This window comes from Garra rufa, chromosome 11 (assembly GCF_049309525.1).
Source record: "Garra rufa chromosome 11, GarRuf1.0, whole genome shotgun sequence".
In the NCBI taxonomy this organism is placed as follows: Eukaryota; Metazoa; Chordata; class Actinopteri; order Cypriniformes; family Cyprinidae; genus Garra; species Garra rufa.
The window spans coordinates 15,924,261-15,944,678 of NC_133371.1; positions in this window are offsets into that span (position 1 = coordinate 15,924,261).

Genomic DNA, 20,418 nt, shown 5'->3' on the forward strand with positions numbered 1-20,418 from the left:
CTAGCATGACTAGCAAGTCGCTAGCATGATTTTAGCATGACTAGCAAGTCGCTAACATGATTATAACATGACTAGCAAGTCGCTAGCATGATTTTAGCAAGACTAGCAAGTCGCTAGCATGATTTTAAACATGACTAGCAAGTCGCTAGCCTGATTTTAGCATGACTAGCAAGTCGCTAGCATGATTTTAGCATGACTAGCAAGTCACTAGCATGATTTTACCACGACTAGCAAGTCGCTAGCATGATTTTAGCATGACTAGCAAGTCGCTAGCATGATTTTAGCATTATTTTAGCATGACTAGCAAAGTCGCTAGCATGATTCTAGCATGACTAGCAAGTCGCTAGCATGATTTTAGCATGACTAGCATAGTCGCTAGCATGATTTTAGCAAGACTAGCATGTCGCTAGCATGATTTTAAACATGACTAGCAAGTCGCTAGCCTGATTTTAGCATGACTAGCAAGTCGCTAGCATGATTTTAACATGACTAGCAAGTCGCTAGCATGATTTTAGCATTATTTTAGCATGACTAGCAAGTCGCTAGCATGATTTTAGCATTATTTTAGCATGACTAGCAAGTCGCTAGCATGATTTTAGCATGACTAGCAAGTCGCTAGCATGATTTTAGCATGACTAGCAAGTCGCTAGCATGATTTTAGCATGACTAACAAGTCGCTAGCTTGATTTTAACAAGACTAGCAAGTCGCTAGCATGATTTCAGAACGACTAGCAAGGCGCTAGCATTATTTTAGCATGACTAGCAAGTCGCTAGCATGATTTTAGCAAGACTATTAAGTCGCTAGCATGATTTTAGCTAGACTAGCAAGTCGCTAGCATGATTTTTAACATGACTAGCAAGTCGCTAACATGATTTTAGCATGACTAGTAAGATAGATAGATAGATAGATGAGGTTTGAAGATAGATAGATAGATAGATGATAGATAGATAGATAGATAGATAGATAGATAGATAGATAGATAGATAGATAGATAGATAGATAGATAGATAGATAGATAGATAGATAGATAAGGTTTGAAGATAGATAGATAGATAGACTGATAGATAGATAGACTGATAAATAGACAGACAGATAGATAGCTAGATAGATAGATAGATAGATAGATAGATAGATAGATAGATAGATAGATAGATAGATAGATAGATAGATAAGGTTTGAAGATAGATAGATAGATAGATAGATAGATAGATAGATAGATAGATAGATAGATAGATAGATAGATAGATAGATAGATAGATAGATAGATAGATAGATAGATAGATAGATAGATAGACAGATAGGTTTGAAGATAGATAGATAGATAGATAGATAGATAGATAGATAGATAGATAGATAGATAGATAGATAGATAGATAGATAGATAGATAGATAGATAGATAGATAGATAGATAGATAGTTTAAAGCTTAATTGAGTATCAATGGCTTCTAGCAGTTTACATTAAACAGTTCAAACAGACATGGACTTTTGGTCAATGAAAGTCTATGGGACCTTTTTATGATTTTTAATATTAATTTTTAAGAAAACCATAACTCAAAACAGTCTGAAAAGATATAGCACACTAAGTCTGAACAGTATGAAGATCTGACCCGAGTTTGGAGTATGTAGCTTGAACGGTCTAGGAGGAGTAGGAGTCCAAAAATTTTCCGCTCAGAAAAAGAAGAAGAAGAAGAAGAAGAAGAAGAAGAAGAAGAAGAAGAAGAAGAAGTTTAAATAGGATTTCAGTAAGTTGGCTTTCCCAAGCCAACTTAATAATAAGTTTAAATAGGATTTCAGTAAGTTGGCTTTCCCAAGCCAACTTAATAATAATAAGTTTAAATAGGATTTCAGTAAGTTGGCTTTCCCAAGCCAACTTAATTATGAATTGGAAGAATATCTTCAGATATTAGGGAGACAAAGCAGAGACAAATCCTGACCAAGTACAGGCTCAGTGAGCACCGTCTAAAGAGTTAAACTCTCATGTATGAGAGGGGCGCGTTGTCATGTACCAACCATTAAATGTGTGGATCACCAACTTTGCCGTTTTCTATCTCTTTCATTTCACTAACTTGAATAGTTATCCGGGTTAGAGCGTTACACTACTGTCTACCACAGTGACCCTCAGCATGTGTGTGTTTATATGTTAAACACTGTGGTATCAAATGTTTACACGTTCTATTTTGTTACACTGTTTTTCAATTTTTTTATTTAAATTTAAATTGTTATAATATTTTTAATTATTGAAATTATTTAGATGTTCTCATTGTTATTATGTTCCTCAACATATACTTAATGCTTTGGCAATATTGTAATTTTACAGTCATGCTAATAAAGCAATTTTGAATTTGAATTTGATTAGTTATTAGTTAGAAAGAACATAGATAGCTTAAAGCTTAATTGAGTATCAATGGCTTCTAGCAGTTTACATTAAACAGACATGGACTTTTGGTCAATGAAAGTCTATGGGACTTTTTATGATTTTTAATATTATTTTTTAAGAAAACCGTAGCTCAAACCAGTGTGAAAAGATATAGCACACTAAGTCAGAACAGTATGAAGATCTGACCCGAGTTTGGAGTATGTAGCTTGAACGGTCTAGGAGGAGTTAGTGTCCAAAAATTTTGCGGCCAGAAAAATAATAATAAGAAGAAGAAGAAGAAGAAGAAGAAGAAGAAGAAGAAGAAGAAGAAGAAGAAGTTTAAATAGGATTTCAGTAAGTTGGCTTTCCCAAGCCAACTTAATTATATTTGAACGTATAGTAAAATATAAAACTTGTAATAACTTGTAAAAATTAATATTTTTTCACAATTTTAATGTTTTACTGTTTAATATCATACTAATCTAACTGTAACAATCATCAGTCTCTCTGCCTTTGACTGTATCTGTCATCCCTCTGTCTGTGTCTGACTGTATCATTGTTTTGTAAAATATCTAATGTATTGCCCTTTTTGTTCTTTTCTATATGTTTAGCCAGTCTTTGCATCCTGGGATGGGGCAGCATCTGGAGCTGAACTGTTCTCCTTTTTTGATCAGAAGTTTCGTTGGACTCACTTGAGGCCTTGTTATTTAGCCATGTTGGACTGTTTGTGAAGTTGTGAAAATTCATCCCTGCCTTTGTGGTATTTAGAACCATTTAATTATGACCATGTTGGTTAACTTGATGTTGGTTAAACTTTGGCTAAATATTGGTTAACCTTAAAATTTAGCAGGGTTATATATGTTTTAAGTAAATATTTTCATGCCCAATTTATTTTGGAATTCATAATAATACTAAATACACTGTTCTATGACATTTCTTTCATGCAAATTTTAGAGTTATTAAATAAGAGTTGTTAAATAAAATTGGACCTGTTTTTCAAGATTAAGATGTGTCAAATTATTATTATTTTTGTTTTTATTAAATAATAGGTGCACTGAGTTTCATATAAAACACTTTATGCAGTTAAGTATTGTTTAAAGCTTATGCAGTTAATAAATTGTTTAAACTGCTAGTCATTATTATTCAGCAATCTTGAAAATAAATACTGCAAATAAAGAATACACAAATTAAAGTAGTACAATATTTTTTACAGTGAAACGGTATTTAATGATTTCCAGTACACTTGTAAAATTGCAAACTATTGCTGCAATTTCACAGTAGCAGCTTTAAATAATGTATATATAGTTGCTTGTATAAATACAAAAAAATTGCTGTATTTTAACAGTAAAACTGTAGTTAATAATTTACAGTGCACTTGTAAAAAGTTGCCAGTAACTTGCTGTAGTAGTAGTATCTTTTATTCAGACTCATGGTCCATCCAAGAAAAGAAGTACAAATACAAGAAAATACAACACAAAACACAGACATACATAAATTTAAAATTAAGTCAAATGACTCGTTTTTAAAAGACACTGATACCAGTGTTCCCAAAACTGAGACATGCAGCGTGTGGCACTATACCTAACATTCACCAGCACCACAACAACTTGATTTACAGAATCATTCAGTCAGCAAATGAATCTGAATATCGCTTTTCGCAGGACGGACTGCAGTGTCTCCACTCTGGTGCTCACAAACAACTCACTCGCACGAGTTAATCTGGGCTTTTTTAGTAACATCCTCAGAGCGTCATTGAATGCTACTTGCAATTTCTCAAGACTAGCTTTTTTATAGTTCAGCCACAGGTGTGCAGTGTACAAAGGTGAACAGTATGCTTTAAATAGGGTCAACTTGACTCCAGCAGTGCAGCAACCAAATTTGAGTACCAGAACATTTGCCCACACATACAGCATACGGCACTGACGATTAATGTCATCGTCATCTGTCAGCTGATCTGTAATCAGATGACCAAGATATTTCACTTTACTGCAGAAATTAAGAACATTACCTGCGAGCCTAAAAACAGGAAAGGTTAAATGTCTGTCTTCTGCGGTTCTGCAAATCATAATAACACTTTTGGAATCATTGTACTTTACATCATGTTCTTCCCCAAACACAGAACATATGTTAAGAAGATGCTGCAAACCAGCTGAGCTCGGGCTAAAAATCACACAGTCATCTGCATACATAAGATGGTTCATCACTGTACTGCCGACCATACAGCCAGTTTTACATCGGTTTAAATTATATGATAATTCATTCATGTAAAAATTGAATAATATAGGGGATAAAATGCTCCCTTGTCTTACACCATTACCGACATGAAAAGGAGCAGACACACAGCTGCCCCATTTCACTTGCATGGTCTGTAGGGCATATCAATATGACAGGATTCTGACAATGTATTTAGGGACTCCTGCTGCATCCAATTTTTTAAATAATTTCCAATGATTCACCTGATCAAATGCCTTAGATGCATCTAAAAAACATAAAAACAGTTGAGTTTATCATCTTATAGTTGCTTAATAGTTCCTTCAGGACATATATACACATATCCGTACCATGCTTTGGTTTAAACCCGAATTGATTATCTGCAGAGATAATCAATTCATTGATCCTCTCAAGGAGAATTAGTTCCACAATTTATAATATATTAGCTACGGCGATGGGTCTATAGTTGTCTGAGGAACCCACTTTTCCTGCTTTATCCTTAATCACAGGAGTCAGAATCACAGACATCATTGAGTCTGGAAGAAAGCCATGGATCATGAAGGCAGTAAAGCCTAGTGCAAGAAGTGTATACAGCCTTGTGCTTGCATTTTTTAGATGTTCAGCCGAGATAGAATCCAGGCCAGTTGATTTATTAGCTGCTAAGCAGTGGCGGCTGGTCCATAGGCGGCGCTGAGGCGCCGCCCCCCCTCAAGTTAGCCAAGGAAGAAGACAACTAACAAGTTAAAAATAAGTTTAATACATATTGCAAAATAATTACGAAATTGCATTATTTTGACATACTATTCGACTGGTAGTTATGTTAGCACCTGTTAAAAATAAAAAAATAAAAACTGTTTTTCGTTTGTTTGTGTATGCGGGATGCCGGCCAAATGGGTGTCTATTAGGTCTGTAAATTTTTGAAACGCATGTGACTTGAGGCTGAGCTCTGATTGGCTTGTTTCAGATTGTCCTCGGGGCGCAGAGCACAGCGCCCCAGACCCTCCCACTTTAGATCTTAGCCAATCAATCTTGTTTTTATATATTTTGTCCTCATGTGATTGGACCGTTCTCGACTGTCAAATATGTGCAATATCTTTTCCGAGATGAAAGTAAATTTGATTTTATCTTTCACAAGCCATTCAAATGAAGAAAAAAATAAATAAAATAACGTACGAATCATGGAGCTTGGATAGAGTTTGCTTGCTAGATGCGATGTAAGTCATGCCTTTTATTGTTTTCATTGTTTGTTATTTCAAAGTCCTGTCACCGAAGCGTTGTGGGCAACTACACAGAAAGTAACGTTAACTGTAACAATGCAGTTTAACTCAATCGTCGGGGTACAAGCAAGGGTTTATGTAGATATCTATGTAGGTTATGTAGGTTTATGTCTTTTTTCAAGTAAATTGTGAGTGTTTATGTTAGTATTATTATAAGCACAATATTAAAATAGATATATATAATATAGTGTTCCTTCTTTAATTGGACATACAAATATATTGTCAATAGCATTATAATTACTTATTATATTGGACTATATATAAATTTATGAAAATTTATTTATATGCAATGTTTTATTACAAATCAATTTATTTTCTCTGTCTTTGATATTTATCCTGCGGCTCCCTCGTGTGGATAACATTAGTATTATGGCCTTTATCTCTGAATCACATTAATATAAATGGCTAATATTTTTTGGGATGATTACAAATGTTTAATGATTACTTTACCGATAATAAAGCCTGTATTAAAAGTGTGATTCATTTTGTGTGCGCCCCCCTAAAAAAATTTAGCACCAGCCGCCACTGCTGCTAAGTTCATAATGGCTTTGGATACCTCATGACATTTGATTGCATCTACATTGTCAACATTATCTACTTTAAAACATTTAGTCTGGACACAATTAAACAGTTTTCTATAGTGCATTCGCCAGAGCTCAGCAATAGCATTTGCACCAGAGACTCCATCAACTGAACATGGTAGTGAGGGTTTGCAATTATTTGTGCGTTTCACCTCTTTCCAGAAATCATTATTTGTGTTATCTAAAAATTTCTTGGCCATAGCTTCTGACCTCAGATGCTGCTCATTTTTACTAATGAAACATTTTGCATATTTACATTTTGCGTTTGTACTCTTCTTATATTCAAAAACAGGTCCCTGTCTTGGTTTACCAGCCATTGCCCAGGATCTAGTAGCTTCACGAGCCTCAGCATAGAATTCAGCCACATATGCATTCCAACCAGGCCGAGTTTTTCCTCCCTTTTTATGCTTAAGAAGAGGCTTACTAGCTTCAAATAAAGCAGAGACAACTGCAGTATACATAGCAGAGATATCTATAATATGTTACTGTTTGTACAATTACCATTTTTGCACATGAGTGCCTCTCTAGGGATATATATATATTATTCAATAATTGATCAGTATGTTCATAGTACAAAGACATTCCTTCACATGTAACAGAGGACCAGTCCAAAAAAAAAACATGATTTGAGTTGTTTTCACACTTTATAGTTGACGGTATGTACTCAGACCTGATCACCATTTTTACAGGAATGTGATCAGAAGTGGATCCATCGTATAAAATTTACATATGTGCCAAGGATGCGTGAGCATCGGCTGTAGTGAGGCCAAGTCCAGCCAAGACGTGGTATGCCAGGCCTCACTTATATGTGTGTAGCTATCAACAGGCAGGAGCTCTCTGCTGGACAGTATTAAATTATTATCGGTGCATAAGTTATTTAGATGTTTAGCAAACACTGACCTGTTGTCTGAAATGTCAGCATTCATATCCCCAACGATAAAGATATTTGAGAAACACTCATTTTGTAAATAGGAACTAATAAAAGCAAGCTTATTTACATAATCTTCTTCATTTTGATGGCATTCATATGGAGTGTAAATATTTAAAATGATAAATTCCTTATCACACTGTGTCAGACGTATAGCAATACACCAGTCCACACCAAGCCTAACAACATTAATCGCTGAGTCTAGCTTCTTATTCCACAGAATTGCCACACCTCCTGGAATTCTGCCTCTTTGTATACTCAAGCTGAGGTCAGTGGTGGACTCTCCAGCACCATGAAAGCTGTCACTGATTGAGTTCAGACCTGTTAAATCCTGCATTGCAAGAAATGTTTCTTGTAGGCACAGAATATCACTGTACTCCAACAACTGATCAACAATAAAGCGGTGAGCTTTATCCTCAGCACTTTGACCCAAGCGCAGGCCACGGCAGTTATATGACAGGACACGTATATCCATAGCAACATCATACTTTGGCACTCATGCAAGTATCAGACATACTCGTATTGGCAGAAGGTAGAGTAGTCGCTTTAGAGTTAGAGTTAGCACCCACGGTTCCAGCCCTCCATGGTTCATAAAAACGCCGTACATACGCTCCCTCTGGCCATAGTTCCGGGTTATACATGTCACCAATATCTTTGCATTCAGCAGCTATTTTAAATGATGCATATCTGCTGTTTACAGTAGCAATCCTTTCGCATGACACTTCATGTCCAAGTTTATGCGTAAGATGAGCGCGCAATACTTCAACATCTACGTCAGGTGAAAACCTACTGGCGAAGACACTCACCTTTTTAGTTGTTATCGTCTTGATGTCTCTTACCGCTCCAGTGCCCACAACAGTTTTTGCTGCCCTCCGTTTCAACACAGATTTGCCAGTACGTAATCCCTGTTGGGACTCCTCTGTGCGCTTCTGTCGCCCCCTTTTTACAACTTGGTTCCACTTGGGTAACCCAGGCGACGGCATCGTCAACCCAGGGCTTACTGCTGGCATAATACTCTCCATTGCGTGAAGCACGGGTCTTGGAGCCTCTCCTCGGCGTCTGTCACCTGTTGTTTCAGTAAGTAAGTAGCGTGCGTGGTGCTTGCATTCTCCATCCAGCTCACCGACGCATCAGAGCCCGCACCACGGTGTGCAGCGTTCTGCTCGAGGGCACAAACCCGGCATCTCACGTCCGCCGCAACTGCACTCAAACCTTCACTTTTTTCAGATTGTCGTTGCATCGCATATTTCAAGACGGATACATCAGCATGCAGCTGCTCAACTTTCCGAAGGAGGCCACAGACGTCCATGTTGGAAAAAGTCACAGGTGGCAACTCATCCAGATAATATGATACAAATCTTGGAATATTGTCCCCACATTCATTAAGGACCTTGATACAGCTTTTGATGTTATTGGCGTCTTTCTGTGCTCTTTTGTGAGAAATATTCCGTTGGGTAGTGGAACAGAGTTCAAACAACATTTTCTTTGAAGCCTCAATCCAATCTGATCCGAAGTGGTTTACAGCTAAAAGGACTATTTCATCCTGACTTAAAGTTCTCATTTTTATCGAAAGGAAGTGTAAAAGTTCATCTTCAACTATAACTTTGCCATCAATGGTCTTATAAATTTCTGGTTTGAGACGAGCTCTGGCAAACCCAGGAGCACCTGTTGCAGTAACATCGGCCATCTTGAGTATAATATATAATTATATTATACTCACAGGACTTTCCGCTGTAAATTTTACAGTATTTTTTTTAGTGTAACTCAATCAATCAGTCTGGTTTATCTGAGATTCATCTGCTTTCCGAGTGCAAGCGAATGCAGCCGTAAACTGCAGTGATTCTCGTACTTTGTCGCGTGTAATACGTCATCATCTGTGTCGTCATCATCGTCTTCGTCGGTCTGGAAGTTTTTCGCGGTGGCAGAGGAGGATGATGCTATTGCTTTTTGCAACACATGTTTAGCAAGGATTCTGAGAGGAGGTAAAAAGCCGTCAAGTTTTAACACAACAAATCTCACTTCAGAGGTCGTCATCGCGGTGAATCTGTTTTAGGGGCCGTTCACATGTCGCGCCTAAAAATGCGTGGAAAACGCTAGACGCGCCGCTTGTTCTTTTTTTCCAAACCGCTCTGTAGCCTGCTCTGCTGTGGTGTCTTCCATTGCTAAGCAACCATGACCTGCACTCTCCATAAAGATGCGGAAGTTTCAGCAAAGGATAAATGGATTTTCAGCATTAAAAATTGCTTGCAGTAGCTCTGTTATTAAATTTATTTAAAAATGGTTATTCCTGTATAGCTATGATAAGCTGTTTCTCCACCTTGGCAGTGCTTTCAATGTTAATAAGGGAACGGGTGAAGCTGATTGGTTGGTTCATGTCATATGACCTGCGTTGGGCTTGCGGCATTCTGAAAAGTTTTTAATCTCGATTCTGATGTTTTATTCCCCGCCTTGTACGATTTGGTTGCTGCACGCATTCATAATATGATCAATAAGAAGCTTTAACGGACATTTGGACATCTGACGTTACTCCATGATGCACTTTTCATTTTTTCCAGGTTGACAAATGTCAAAGCATTTTATCAGGACTGATGTTTGCTATGATTGTTAGACCCAGATATATACAGTAATATACATTTCATTAGTTTATCTCAGATTTTGTATTCTCCTGGGTGCACAAAATTATCTTATAAAAATATGAACGTATCGGTATCGGCCACAAGAAGGACTTAATTATCGGCTATCGGTATATGTAAAAAAAATTCATATCGTGCATCCCTAATTTATACCGTATCATGCTGGTGGAGACTGCTCTCATTAGAGTTACAAATTACCTGCTTTTATTATCTGATTGCGGTTGCATCTCTCTATTAGTGCTACTAGCTTAGCACTGCATTTGACACTATTGACAACATTCTTTAGAATAGACTTGAAAATTATGTTGGCATTAGTGGAAGTGCATTGGCATGGTTCAAATCGTACTTATCTGACCGCCATCAATTCATGGAAGTGAATCACAAGGTATCATATAGATCACAAGTGCAGTATGGAGTACCTCATGGCTCAGTACTAAGGCCATTACTTTTTATGCTTTACATGTTACCCTTGGGAGATATCATCAGGAAACATGGTATTAGCTTTCACTGTTATGCTGATGATACTTAGCTCTACATTTCTTCGCGGCCCGGCGAAACATACCAAAACATATTAATTGAATGCATAGTTGATATAAAAAAACTGGATGACAAATAACTTCTTAATGCTAAATTCTGAATAAAAACAGAGGTGTTAATTATTGGACCTAAAACCTCTGTCTAATACTTGATGGCTGCTCTGTCAATTCTTCATCATCAGTTAGGAACCTAGGTGTGCTATTTGATAGCAATCTTTCCTTCGAAAGGCATATTTCTAGCATTTGTAAAACCACATTTTTCCATCTCAAAAATATATCGAAATTATGACCTATGCTCTCGATGTCAAATGCAGAAATGTTAATTCATGCGTTCATGACCTCAAGGATAGATTATTGTATAGCTTTATTGAGTGGTTGTTCTGCATGCTTAATAAACTCCAGCTGGTCCAAAATGCAGCAGCTAGAGTTCTTACTAGAACCAGAACGTATGACCATATTAGCTCGGTTCTGTCAACACTGCACTGGCTTCCTATTAAACATTGTATTGATTTTAAATTTTTGCTAATTACTTATAAAGCCCTCAATGGTTTAGCTCCTCAGTACTTGAGTGAGCTCTTATCACATTATAGTCTCTCATGTCTGCTGCATTCTCGAAACTATTTGATAATACCCACAATATCAAAATCAACTGCGGCCAGCAGATCATTTTCTTATTTAGCGCCCAAACTCTGGAACAATCTACCGAACACTGTTCAGGAGGCAAACACACTCTGTCAGTTTAAATCTAGATTAAAGACCCATCTCTTTAACCTAGCCTACACATAACACATTAATACATTTCTATAATCCAAATCAGTTAAAGGAATGTTAGGCTGCATTAATTAGGTCAACCGGATCCGGGAACGCTTACCATAACACCTGATGTAACTTAAAACTTAAATGTGACAGCAAATGTGACAGACGAGAGCATTACTCAAACAGTCCACCGTGTCATAAAGTATTCCACCAAGTGTCACTAAAACAAATTATGTTTATCAGAGGAACCCCACCACAAAACATGTATTTTACCCCCTAGAATGTGGGGGACCCTCCTCAAAATGCGATTGGGCTACTTTTGGGCTAGTTTTGAGTAGCAATTGGGTGGGTTTTGTTGTGAAAACCTGACAACCCTGGTTCTCTGTCTGTGTGTAACAGATCTATGTGTGTTAATGGCTTAAAAAAAATGTGATTCTATGACATGTAAAATTGTTAAATCGACGATTGATTTTATATTAGAGGGGCCTACAGAGATTTTCTTTTCTGGCCAGACCACCTGTAATGTCATTACTACAGTTTGTTTGCAATAGCAATTTGATAATTTTCTTCACTACTTCAATATAAGAAATGTATATTGTTGAAAATAAAAGGTTGTCTCACTTAACTCGTTATTCTGTTCTCAGAGTTCCATTTTTTTTTTTTTATGATTTTGCATATGCCTTTATCCTAAGCGACTTACAAGCGAGGAAGTATTTTTTTTTTTTTTTTTTGGGGGGGGGGGGGGGGGGGGGCTATCAATTCAATACAAAGAAAACCGCTAGACAGAACAGAACGTACAAGCGTAGATGGAAAATTATTAATAAGAAATGATCTTACATGAGTTTAAAAGCAATATTAATATAACAGAATTATTGATGTATATGAACTAAAAGGCCCACTAACATGACAGCAAAAAAAAAAAAAAAAAGATTAAAGCTGCAAGCAGCATTGAGCGGGGTTCGAGTATTTAAGGCCTTTACGGATTCTATACCGTTAGGGTGTTGGCCAACACGAAATATATGGCTGACACCAGAACTTACACATTATGAAGAATTCACTCACAAACAGAAACATACACAGAAATTAAATGGTTAAACTATTTTGTTCATTAAGCACGATTACAGACACAGACAGATGCACACATATTTTGTTGCACATAAGAGATTTGTACAATAAATGATAAGTGACAACATGCTTAAAACTTGTGTTTTTAAGATTTGATATATCATTGTCATGTTTCACTGTAATCATAATCATGTGTAATTGTCAAATATGATATATCTGTATCAATTAAGTTTTAAACTTTGGCTAAATGTGATTTGAAAAGTAATAACAGTGATTTAGTATCATTTACATATAAATTCACAACTATATAAAGCCATTAAACCATACAAAGCACTGTTCTGGTAAATCTGTATGTGTAAACCCATTAGTGGTATTCTACTGCCATCTAGTGGCTATAGTTGTGATTTTGTTGAAACAGAGGTGCATTATTTTTAGCTTTATAACTATTAAATTGCCTTTTTTGCCCAGTGTCCATAAACATCTGCTTGTTTTGAATCATATGATACATAATTTTACTTAGGTTTGTGAATTTTTGCTTTATTTTAGTATTTGTGGACTTTAATCTACACTAGATAAAAAGCATATTATGAAATGGCCCTGTTATAGCTGTCCAAATGCAAATGTTCAACATTTTTTTGATAATTACTGACCAAGAGAGTCTGGAGAACTGAACTGCACTGATTTTATTGAGTATGGGTTGAAAAGCCAGGACGAGTTCACCAAAGTATGTTTTTAAAATGATCTCACGTTTTAAAAGAACAGTTTGATTGACAACATTGGTCCTAGAGGCAAAGTTGTTCAGAATGAGGAGATCTATCATATGATATGAAGATATAGTGTATATGTGAAGATATTGACGTTTAATTGGGTTTTTAGTTCTATATACAATAGAAATATCATGTTTTTGACACCTTTTTAACTGTTTTAGCGCCACCTATGGTCCGATCGTCATGAAACTTTGCATGCTTGTTAAGGGTCATCTGCTACATGTTGTCACCCATTTTTGTAAAGTTTTGAGGTTTTGTTTAGTTTTTATAGGCTTTTAAGTACGTGTGGTCACACCCCTCTTTCTAAATTAGCCCATTATAGCCAACCAAAGGACAAAATTCAACATTTTTTTGATAATTATTGATCTAGAGAGTCCAGAGAATATTACTGCAGTGGTTTGATCCAGATCGGGCGAAAAACCTAGGACTAGTTCGCAAAAGTAGGTTTTTAACATATTTGTGAATAATTAATGAAGGATTTGATTGACAGCAATGGTTCTTGAGTCAAAGTTTCTCGGCATGAGGGGATCTATCAAATGATATGCATATTGTGTGGATGTGTGAAACACAGCGCGATTACAGAGCCAAAAAACTCGTTAGCGCCAACTAGTGGCCGATTTTTTTCAAAATTCTTACAGACCTTTAGGGCCGTGAGTCGAACATGCCCACTGAGTTTCGTTCTGATTGACCTCTATTAACCTTGTCAAATAGGTGCTCAAACTTCATTGGCCAATGGCGGCCATGTTTTTTGAGATACGCCAATGTCCTCATAGACACTTGTGCCCCTTTGGTCCAAGAGACTGCATACCAATTTTGAAGTCGATCGGACTAACGGCAGTGTATTTATAGTCAATAATATGTTTTTTCCGTTTTATAGCGCCACCAAGTGATCAAGCTCCGCAATTTGTTTTGATTTGACCAAGGATCGAGCTTATACACATGTGTGCCGAGTTTGGTGAAGATATGTCATTCCGTTCAAAAGTTATAGCCATTTTAGTAAAATTGACCCCTCACTTTCGAACGTTTTGGTGGTCCTTTGCGACCGTGAGTGAAAAATTCAACTTTTTTTTGATAATTATTGATATTCAGTTTCCAGAGAATATTCCTGCACTGGTTTGGTTCTGATTGGGCGAAAAACCTAGGACTAGTTCGCAAAAGTAGGTTTCGGATATAGGTCAATTTTGCGGGAAAACGGTGCGTCCTAGAGAAAAAAAGTCGCCTTTGCACTTTTGTCCGGGCTGACCCAAGGATCACAAGGATGTAAAGTTTTTGAGTCTACGGCAATCGGTTTATGAGAAAATGCCAAAAAACAAAAAAATCTTATTTTTTTGCGCTGTAGCGCCACCTTTGGTCCGATTGGGGCGAGTCTTTGGGCCCTCCGTTCGCGCGCGCATCCTGACAATCTGACCAAGTTTCAAGTCCCTAGGCCTTACGGTTTGGGCTGCACGTTCAGTTTTAGGGCGGAATAATAATAATAATAATAATAATAATAATAATAATAAAAATCCTAACAAATACAATAGGGATTCAGTGCTACGCACTCGAACCCCTAAAAAACAGAGCATATAAAGCTGTAAGCGTGAGGTCTAACAATTAGTTATGTGGGAAAATAAGATGGTGAAACAACAGTAAACAAATTCAAACAGAAAGAGCAAACAAAGTCATGGAAACATATAAAATTGTTCTTACTTCAAAGTGTAACCCTATGAAAAACTTTGCGGGGTAACACTTTCTATGAAGCCCGTATTTATAATTATCACGGTGCATGCAAGAACAGGCAACAACACGAAGGAGTAAAATGCAAAGTCTTTAATAAATCCTCTTACAGGGGAAAACAGCAGACAAGGAGACTGGAACATGGGAGAAAACATGGGATGAACATGTGAACCATACGTAACGTTGGTCGCCGGACAAAGAAACAGGGAAAATGCTTAAAACATTATAAACTTATAAAGTGTGGCTAACAGACAAAAACAGGTATGGCAGATGACACTAATGAGGAAGAAGTCCAAACAAGGGCAAGGGAGAAACCAATACACGCAGTACAACAGGGGGAGACACTGGTGGATCATAACAATTATAATACATTATAATACTTATGTATTTGAGGTTATAACTTTGAAGAGTATGATTATTTATAGCACACAATGAACAATATGAAATCTACAAAGTGAAATCTACTTCACTTATAATAGACTATATCATATTGCATTTATTTTTTACATTTTTACTTTTTTTACATTTTATTTTTATGATCCCTTAGTCTAGTCTATAAGCAACTTTGCAACTACATGTCAACTAACACTCAGAGTATTAGTAGACTTAGGTTAAGGTTAGGCTAGGTAGAAGGTTCATGTACTTGCAAAGTTACTTATAATCAGTTTGTCTTGTCGGGGAACCATCAAAATTAAGTGTTATTAAGCACACTACTAACAATAATTATTGCTATCTGACATGTAGTCTCACATAGCCAGACCTTCAGACTGACGGCTAAAGGTCTGGAATCCATGGCAGCTTTCATTGGCCAAGGCTCGCCCATAATGCCGTTTGACCGACATGTCAAAAAACTAATCACAGTTCGTTTTGTTCAGCGTCACGTTTTGGGGTTTGGAAATGTCCCCACAACAACAGACTGGCGTGCAACAAGTCAGTCATTGATATAACCAGCAGTGAAAGTTAAAGAAGAGGGAGAACAAGCAGTAAGTCAGTATTTTGTTCGCGAACGTTGCAAAAGTACATAACAACAATGGGGTCTGCATAAGCAAAACACTGATCCGATACCTGACCCAACCACCCGAAACCTGTAACTCTACCGTAATTGTTTAAAACTACATATAAACGTCATGCCTGACACTTTTGCAACTGACTAAAAACTAATATTTAAGCTAAACAGACAATGAAGGATCGCTGCATGAAACAGCGACCACAAACATCATTAACTTAAATGAACAAAAGACAATATTCCAAGAATCCTAGTGTGCTGAAAAAGTCCCAAGGTGTCCACCACTGTATATACAATCCAAAATGGGTGATAGTCCAATTTGTGGTAAGTCTGGAAAGGTAAGTCCACTGAAAGGAAACTCCTCAATACAGTTGTGTATGGTAGTTGTTTGTTTGGCATGCTGCTCACTTTATATAGTTCCTGCTTCCTGTCATGTGACTTGATTGGTCACATGACAGGCCGACCATTCATTTCTTACACCCTATTGAATTTCATGGTTTTCCGTATCAGGACATCATAAAAAAAATCTGGTCCTTGGCTGGTCTTAAAATTTAGAAAACAAAACCTCAGATGAACAACAACACATGACAAATTGCACCGTGTCATCATTTATTGAACAAAAATAAAGCCAAAATGGAAAAGCCATGTGTGACAAGGTTAGGACACACTTACTGTTAACATTTGAATAAAGAGGGTAAATAACAGTCAAGCACTGCTAATCAAATACCTTTGATTAACTGATCATCAGCAAGTTTGAACGCCTCTATAAAAGCATAAGCTTTGGCAGTTTGCTGCTCTGGAGCCTTCAGGTCCAATGCCAAGGAGGTAGGACATCAGCAATCATCTTAGAGAAGCTGAATCAGGGTTTTGCAATAGCCCAGTCAAAGTCCAGAGCTCATCCTGACTTAAATGCTGTAGAGAGAGCTGTGCATAAGCAAATGCCCACAAACCTTAATAAACTGGGGCAACATTGAAAAGAAAAGTGGTCCAAAATTCCTTATATTTATAAATATTTTTAATATATATGTATATTATTTTGAAACAAAATAAATAAGGCAAATGTGCGTGTTTATTTGAGCACTTCCGTCAGTGCTTGAAGAACAAGCAGCCTACAAAACGCTAAAATAAATCAAAGAATTAATACATTTAAATAAGAAAGTAACCTAAAAAAGAATGCTAAATAGGCTAACTTCATTAGGCTAAACTTCATTTTTGCTCATAAAGGTAAGAGTAATATATCATCCGGAACTGTAAAGAAATAATTAAAAATAACTCAAATCGAAAACAAAACTCTTTCATTACTTATAGGCCTAATCCATAAAGATGCATTTAGGCATTAAAGGAGCGTCCAATGAGCAGATGGCCAGTCAGGATCGTCAACTTTGTCTTTGCGACAAATACTAGTTTATTAATAAATAATTTGAATATCTCCTTACTTTTTCCCCGACACATTCATGGTAATTATTTTTGCTGGGGCTTTGCGGCCAGCTTTAGCCTATTTTCACGAGTCCCCAATTCCCAAAACTGTCCGGTACAAAATGTTCCTTACAGACAAATTTGCTGTGTGTATTCGTAGGACTCCGCAAACCAGCCGCGTGCCGCCAAACTGTAGCTCAGGTCGCAATGCGGGAAACGAAAACAACTCTTTTGTTTTGTCACATTTAACAAAGGCACAAACATGAACCATGACTCTGAAACAGCAAGCCAGCTATAACGTAATAGTGATGCAAATGCTACTGTCCAATGCATAAATACTGCGAAAGCTCATGCAAAGCACAGTGCAGAGATTGGATTAGACGAGACCTTTGTCATGCATAATGTTACACTGCTCATTAATAATGCTTAAAAGGGGGCGTCAACCCGATGACGTAAATAGGTACTGTACAAGCCACACAGCCAATGAGCGCTAAAAAAAAAAAACTGTCTACATCACAACCTCAAACGTAACTTTTAGAACCGGATGCATGAAATGGCCACAAAAAGCGCAAAAATGACCACTTTCCACTTTGTAACATACTGCCTGACAGCTATTACTGTTTTTAAGCAATGTGCAACATGTATATATCTGTTAACATCTCAAAAAATGTGTTTTGAGGTTTCATGACCCTTTAAGCTTAACAGTTATAATATGGCCTAGTTTCTTTGTATTGTATAATACACACAAAGCATGCTTATGCTTATGACTATAATTCAGTTCAATAAAGTTCAATTTATTTATAAAGCACATTTCCATTCAACCTTAGTTGCCAAAGTGCTGTACAAAATTTTAAAATATAAAATATAAAAACAAGTAAATACATCCCCAATTACAAGCAATCAAAAGCACAAGAGAAAAGATGCGTTTTTACCAAAGATTTAAATGCAGGTAGTGAGGAAGCAGTTCTAATGGGTAATGGCAGACTGTTCCACAATTTAGGACCAACTACTGCAAAGGCTCTGTCACCTCTGCTCTGCAAGCTAGATCGTGGTATTCACAAAAGAGGACCGTCTTGAGATCTAAGAGACCTGACCGGATTGTAAGTGGTGAGTAAGTCAGCGAGATAACTTGGAGCTAGGTTGTTGAGAGCTTTATACATAGTAAGATTTTATAGTCGATTCGATAGCTTACTGGCAGCCATTGCAGGGAGCGAAGAATGGGTGTAATGTGATCTCGTTTGCGGCTACCAGTGAGTAGACGGACAGCCGCATTTTGGACCATTTGAAGGCGAGAAATGGAAGAGAGAGGTAACCCAGCATATAAAGAGTTACAGTAATCGAATCGAGTGGAAATGAAAGTGTGGATAATAGTTTCAAAACATTACCTGCCCAACAAAGGTTTGACTTTAGCTAATCGACGGATATGATAAAAACCGGTGCTAACTATTGTATTAACCTGCTTGTCTAATTTGAGACTGTTGTCCAAGTGAAATCCAAGATCTTTGACATCTGATGTAAGAAACGGAGTAAGTGCGCCAAGATCAACCGAATCGCCATTTAAATGTTTATTTGGCCCAAATTGAATGATTTGGGTTTTCTCGTCATTAAGCAACATAAAGTTATTTGTAAGCCACATTTTGATTTCTTGCAAACAGGCTTCTAGTCTTTTGTACACTGAGTTGTCATTGCGTTTCATTGGTATGTAGAGTTGTGTGTCATCTGCATAACAATGATAAAATATCCCAAACTTACTTATGATGGATCCCAGGGGCAACATATACAAAGAAAATAGCAATGGTGCTAATATCGAACCCTGGGGCACACCACAAGTGAGCTGAGCCGACGAGGATGAAAAGGTACCTAAGCTAACAGAGAAAGTTCTATTAGACAAGAAAGACTGAAACCATTTTAAGACTGTGCCTGAGATGCCAATGGAGTGTTCAAGCCGGGATAAAAGAATCTTGTGATCTACAAAATCAAAAGCTGCACTCAAATCCAACAGTACTAATGCCATGGTGTGACCTGCGTCTGTAGTCATTAAAATATCATTGAAAACTTTTAGCAGCGCCAACTCAGTACTGTGCAAGGTTTTAAAACCAGACTGAAAGATGTCAGAGATAGAATTAGTTTGCAAGTAGTTTTGCAACTGGAGAAAAACAGCTTTTTCAAGAATTTTGGATAGAAAAGGCACGTTAGAGATGGGTCTATAATTTGGGGTCACAGTAACCAGTTTAAAACAGGCTGGAACTGTCCCAGTGGACAGACAGTTATTAATAAGAGATAAAATGTCTGAACTGACTGTATCAAAGATCTGTTTTAGAAAAGGCGAGGGAATGAGGAGAGAAAGTAGGTTTCAAATTTAAGGTGATTTCTCTACATGTTTGAAGAGAAACCGGTGCAAAATCGCTCCACTGAGAGCAGGAGTAAGAGGGATCGGATACTGGTTGTATCGAGGTAATGATTTGGCTCGAATAGGGCTGATTTTGTCAGAGAAAAAAATAAGGAACTTTTCACACTCAAAAGAGGAAATAACAGAAAGAGAGCTGACAGAGGTATTTAGGACAGAATCAGTTGTTGAGAATAACGTTCTGGGACAGTTAGAGTTTTTTACAATAATATCAGATTTTTGCTTAGCGGTCCTGACAGCCTTTTGAAAATTACATAAGGAGGCATTAAGCATTTCAAATGAGATTTGAAGCTTGTCTTTCTTCCATTTACGTTCAAGCCTTCGGCTCTGTTGTCGTAGGGATCGAATATCATCTTTGAATATCATCACAGGGCTGAGACTTGTTTCGAGGACAGATAAGCTTTTGAGGTGCAATAAAATCCAAAATGTCGGAGCATTTGTTATTGAAAAAGTTAATCTGGTCGTCAACATCTGAAATGTCTGAAATAAGAGCATTGTCAGTCCTCGAGTAAAGTTCTGAGAAGACATGATTTGAGTGTGAAGTCAGAAGGCGAGACCAATGTGCTTGGCGTGGTAAAGTTTTAGGTGGAGCTGGTAGAAATGTAGAAAAGAGCACTGGTCTGTGGTCAGACAGTGTAGTGTCACAGATGTCAATGTCTACCACAGATAACACAAAAGTCTAAATTAAATCAAGTGTGTGCCCGTGACAATGTGTAGGACCATTTACCTATTGAACAATGTTCAGGGAAGATAAAAGGCTT